Source organism: Pistacia vera, unplaced genomic scaffold (genome assembly GCF_008641045.1).
Source record: "Pistacia vera cultivar Batoury unplaced genomic scaffold, PisVer_v2 Contig29, whole genome shotgun sequence".
Taxonomy (NCBI): domain Eukaryota; kingdom Viridiplantae; phylum Streptophyta; class Magnoliopsida; order Sapindales; family Anacardiaceae; genus Pistacia; species Pistacia vera.
In genome coordinates this window covers 1,047,832-1,053,766 of record NW_022196101.1, presented here as the reverse complement: position 1 = coordinate 1,053,766, position 5,935 = coordinate 1,047,832, and positions in this window count along the sequence as shown.

Genomic DNA, 5,935 nt, shown 5'->3' with positions numbered 1-5,935 from the left:
GAAATATCAACATTGAGCTTGGTGAAGCAACTATTCTACATGTCATACATCATCTAGGTCTGCTCTGCCAGCCAATCCTGACGTTTTGCCATCCGTTTCATTTGACCCATCATCTGCTGCATCATTTCCCTCATAGTGGCTATGGAACTGGATGATGTGGCAGTGCTTTGTGTGGTTCTCTGTCATTTTATCCCGACATTGGGTTGCTCACTGTCTGGACGTTCAAGATGCTTGTGATAATAGTCTGAGTCGAGAACTAGGGTAGCATGGATATGTGGCTCATCATCAGCTGCCTCAACACCTGCTCAAGTGCACAACTCTATAATGAGATGTGGGAAAAGGGTAACTCCCTCGCCCTGGTTTGGCTGCATGCTAAATGTTGTTCAGGATAATTTGTCCCATATTCATTCTCTTTCCTGTGGCAATAGAATAGAGCAATAATGCCTTCTCATAAGTCACCATACTATAATGCGTCTCCGGCATCATCCTTGCACAAATAAAGTACTGCCACAACTGAGCTACCGGTGTCAAATTAGTTCCCTTGATGCTCTTCCTGTCCTTCTTTGAAATCTCCCAAGTGGTATTCGGTTTTGTAATGACCGAAAGAATAATATCATCCTCAAACTGTGTCTTCCTAAAATCCTCATAATCATTACGGTTAATCTTAGGCAGGTTATAAAAATCATTGATGACCTTCGCATTAAATGCCACATCAGTGCCCCTCACAAACACAGCACCATGTTCACACTCTGGGAGGTTAGCATAAAACTCTCGCACTATTGGCTCTACAACCGCATGTGCAGGTGCACTCATAAATAATTCCCAACGTCTCCCTCGACTCCAATCCGTAGCCTGGCTCGCAATCAGGAATAAATCCTTTATCTTTCCTTTGGATTGCCCCTTCATATCGTTTCCGAGCCTTGTCATTCACAAATCAGTTGTCCACTTTTTTTCCTTTTCCTTTCCCCTTGGACAACACTTTGAGTGGCATTTTTTTTTCCAAACTGTCAATAAACTCAACAATTCAACCCTAAACGCCCTACAAACAACCACAATCAATCTTACAATAAAAACAACACTTCCAAAATTTTGCAACTAGACCCCCAAAGTTCGATTCTTCTAAACTCAAACACTCCAAAATTCAAAACCCAAACTCCTCAATATCACACAATTCACGATCCACACTTCCTTAATCACAATCAAAACATAAACTTCACAAAAATCCCAAAACTCAACTCAACAATCAAATCTCAGATTCAGCTCTAAAAATCGAAATTGGTTAATTTAAGGTTTGGAGGCTTGAAATCTTACCAATCCCAAGATGCTTTCACCACCAATTTCACCGATTTCGGCCTAGATCACAAGATCCCCAGATTTTGTAAACCAAGGGTTTCCAAAAAATTTCACAATTTTTGGCAGAAATCCTCGCTAAAATGAGTTGATTTTGTGTTTGGGAGAGTTTAGGAGTTAGAAGAACTGATGGAAGTTCACTGGAAAGGCTCAAGATTGAAGGTGGGAAAATTTGCTCTCAAATGTGTTTGAAGTTTTTGCGTTGAAAATGAAAAGTCATGTGGGTATTTATAAAAAGCAGACTTCGCTACAGCGAAGAACGAGCTTTGCCGTGACAAAGTTCTTCAATTCAAAACCCTAGATTTTAAACCTAGTCGATGCCACAACAAAGAGAAATTCTTCGCCGCGGCGAAAAATTACAGAAGCTCATCACTCGGCGAAGAACAAACTTTGCTGTGGCGAATTTTCCTTAGTGAATTTTGCCCAACTTTATTCGCCGCGGCGGAAAAATACAGAGGCTCATCGCCTCGGTGAAAAAAATTACTTCACCACAGCAAAGTCTGGGACTTTCTGACTTCCAATTTTTGCAAAATGTGCTTCGCCGTGGCAAAAACAGAAGAAATTCCATTTTCCACCTTGATTCGATAATCACCTGAAACACCCAAAGACATACAAATTAGAATTCATCTTAAAATTATACGAAAACTACACAACTACAAAACAATAAATAAACAACAACAAATGAAAACACTTGGGTTGCCTCCCAATGAGCCCTTGTTTATAGTCAGAAAGCTCGACTCTCTCAGGTTCTTATGTCGGAATGTCAAGCCAGAAGGGAATTGACTTGCAACTCATCACTCCATCGATGTATGGCTTCAACCTCTGGCCATTGACCTTAAATGTGTCTTTTTCTTCATGTGACACCTCCATCGCTCCAAATAGGTAAAATTTTGTAAGTATGAAGGGTCCAGACCATCTAGACCTATGTTTTCCAGGGAAAAGCCTAAGTCTAGAATTAAACAACAACACTTTCTAACCCACTTCAAAGTTCTTCTTCCTGATATGCTTGTCATGCCACTTCTTGGTCTTTTCCTTGTACATCCTAGCATTCTCATAAGCTTCGTGATGGAACTCATCGAGTTAATTCAAAGTCAGCATCCTTTCTTCCCCAGCAGCTCGTAAATCAATGTTGAGCTGCTTCACTGCCCAATAGGCCTTATGCTCGAGTTCTACCGGCAAATGACATGCCTTCCCATAGACCATCCTAAATGGAGACATACCAATCAGAGTCTTAAATACAGTGCGGTAGGCCCATAATGCATCATCCAACTTCCGTGACCAATCCTTCCTCGATGCGTTGACTGTCTTCTCTAAAATTCCCTTTAGTTCTCTGTTTGACAGTTCCACTTGTCCGCTAGTCTGTGGTTGGTAAGGTGTCGCAACTCTACATTTCACCCTATATTTCCCCAACAGTGCATCCAATTTCCTGTTGCAAAAATACGATCCTCCATCACTAATGATTGCCCGTGGTACTCCAAACCTTGAGAAAATATTCTTTCTCACAAAATTAACCACCACCCGATCATCATTGGATGGCAATGCAATTGCTTCCACCCATTTTGATACGTAGTCCACCGCTACCAAAAATGTACATATTCCCGTAAGAATTTAGGAAAGGACCCATGAAATCAATTCCCCATACATCGAACAGCTCAACAACTAGGATACTGTTTAGTGGCATCTCATCTCGCTTCGAAATATTTCCACTTCATTGACATTGGTCGCATTCCTAAACCATCTGGAAAGAATCCTTGAAAAGGGTGGGCCAATAAAACCCGGATTGAAGAACCTTGGCTGTTGTCCTAGCTCCTCCAAAATTCCCTATAACGCCCCACTTGAGGTATGTAGTTAAATTATTGTTGCATTGGTTGAATGTTTATTGATTTGTTCTCATTTGAGCTTGCATGTTTTTATTTTTGGCTGGCTGGCCCTTAGTTGAATTTTGTTAAAGTTATTTTGAGAAAAATGTGAAGAAAATCCCTTAAACTTTTATTAGGGGTAAAATGGTCTTTTCACTCAAAATTAGTTGAAAATTTGGGGAGTGAAAAGAGATAGAATTTCATGGAGAATCTAATAAAAATGAGGGCATTATTGTAATTGACTAAAGGATATAGATGGAATTTCTAAGAAAGAGCAAGGGCAAAATGGGAATGATTGTATGTAAGTTGAGCTAAAAAGGGTTTAAGTGTTGAAAGCACTTCATTCTTCACCATTTCCACTGCCATTCTCATTCCCTAATTTCTCTCAATCCTCCACTCAATCTTCCAAGAATTTCTAAAGATTTTTGGGGTAGTTTTTAGTAGAGATTTAATCTAAAGCATCCTATGGTAAGGATTCTTGCTTTAGATGAGAATTTGCTCATGATTTGTTAAAGTCTTATATTGTTATTGTTTAAAGTTGTAGATAGAAGACAAGATACAAAAGGGAAGGAGAAGTGCTAGAGAAGCCATATACCCATAATTTAAGTTAATCCAACCCAAGTTAAGGTTCAAGCAATCAAATGATTGATATGCATGCTTATGTTTATGAGCTTGAGATTGATTGTTGAGAATGATATTATTGATGAGTTGATGGCTTTTGATGAGAAGATTTGGACCATGAGAAGTAGAAATGAAGTTGTGGTAACCAAATGAAGTTTGGTTACATTTAGAAAGAATTTAAGTAGAATATTTGAAGTGTTTTTCTTGGTCATGTTTAGATTTATTATGGAGGAGTTTTGTTTGATAAATGGATGGTTAAAGAAAGAAGTAGAGATGTATCAAAAATAGAATTAAAGTATGCATGCATTATGTTTGACGAAAAGCCTAAGTGAAAACTGCCCTGTCACAGCCGTGACCTTCTGAGTGATTTTTGGGCATCTTACAGATTGAACTGGGTTGAGACCTAAACATAGAAGTTGTAGTCCTGTTTCTAAGCTTTAAAACGAGATCAAAATCGTAGCAATCTAATATGTATAACTCAAGTTATGCCTTCTTGAGTGTGACCTAGGCAGAGTGACTATCTTGATGCAACATTGCATTTGTGCATTTCATGAGTGCATTAATGAGCATGAATCATCCATATGCATTAATTATGCAATAGAGAAAGAGTAGAAAAATAGTAGAGAACTTTAACTTTGAGCTTTATTAAGAGAAAAGAAAGAAAAAGAGAATAGAGTAGGTTGTGCGATGGGGAACCCGTGAGTAATGGGTAGAGTATTCCCGCATGTATGCCACATTGAGAGAGCGGCATGAGTATGAGAGAGAGAAGTGGTGTAGTCCGTGAGAGTGCATGCGGATGAGGGCTATACCCGAGAGTACCCGAGAGAGAGATTATATACCCACATGGCCAAGGGTTCCAAATCCATGCATAACCGAGTCCGATAGGCTAAGAACAAGTAAAAGTCACGGAGAGTGGGAGCCAGTCCCGGCCGTGCCCCTGGTAAGATAGAGTTAGTAGAAAAGAGTTCTAAGAAAGAGAAACAGAGAGAAAGAAATAGAAAGAGAAAGCAGAGAGAAGTATAAGAGAGAAAGCAAATGAGAATTGTAAGGAAAGACTTAGAGAGAGAGAGAGTTACGGGGATAGATGACTAGAGGGTTCATTTACTGAGCATTATTTGTGCTTACCCCGTTGTCTTTCTATGTTTTTTGCAGGATTTAGGTGAGGACACGGTCGGATGGACGTCGGCACGCGAGGAGGAATGGCTACACTGTCTACATAGTTTTTGATAGTTTTTCTTTATGATACTAATTTCGTATAAAGAATGTATATGTTAAAAATTTGGGTCCAACTACTTATGTTATTATACGTGTATTTTATTATGTATATTTTTATGAGTGGTAAGTAGTTATGATAGTTTTGGTATCAGAGCCAAGATTTTGGGATTTGACAGTGTACCATTCTCGTCGCTACGATGTCCGAGAGCCGACTATGTAAGTTAATTATTTTCTTATGTTAAGTGTTCTCTTGAATTAATCAAGTGTGGTTATGTTGTAGATGAGGCGTAGTAACAGGAAGAAGGGTAAGCATGTGATGAACGAGGGAGAATCCTCTAACCCACTAGAACCAACTCCCTTTACTCTTGATGAGATGAGGATTCGAACCATTGTACAACAGGTGTTAGCTGAGAGTCAGGGGAGAGCTGTACAGGAAAGAACCGAGACCCCTAACAGAGCACCAACCGCAAGACAAGAGCGAGAAGGGTCGGTACCTCAGACAATACAAAGTGAAGTTGATCCGATTCAGGGGCTTGCAAACCAGCACCAGTCGCCAGAGTTTAGGGGTACTAGGGACTCATTAGAAGCAGAAGAGTGGTTTAAGTCCGTAGAGTGGACAGCGGCACTGTTTCCCATGAATGATAAAGAGAGGATCAGATATGCCAGTTTCTTATTTCGGGGAGATGCCCGAATTTGGTGGGAATTAATGGAAGAGACTCATAACATGGCCTCGATGACTTGGGAGGAAATCAGGAGATTGTTTGAGGCCGAGGATCGAACAAAAGATCGAAGATTGAATACACGAGAAGGTCCAAGAATTTATTAATTTGAAGCAGGAGACTAGTACGGTGAAAGAATATTCAATAAGATTCAACTCCCTTGCTCGCTTT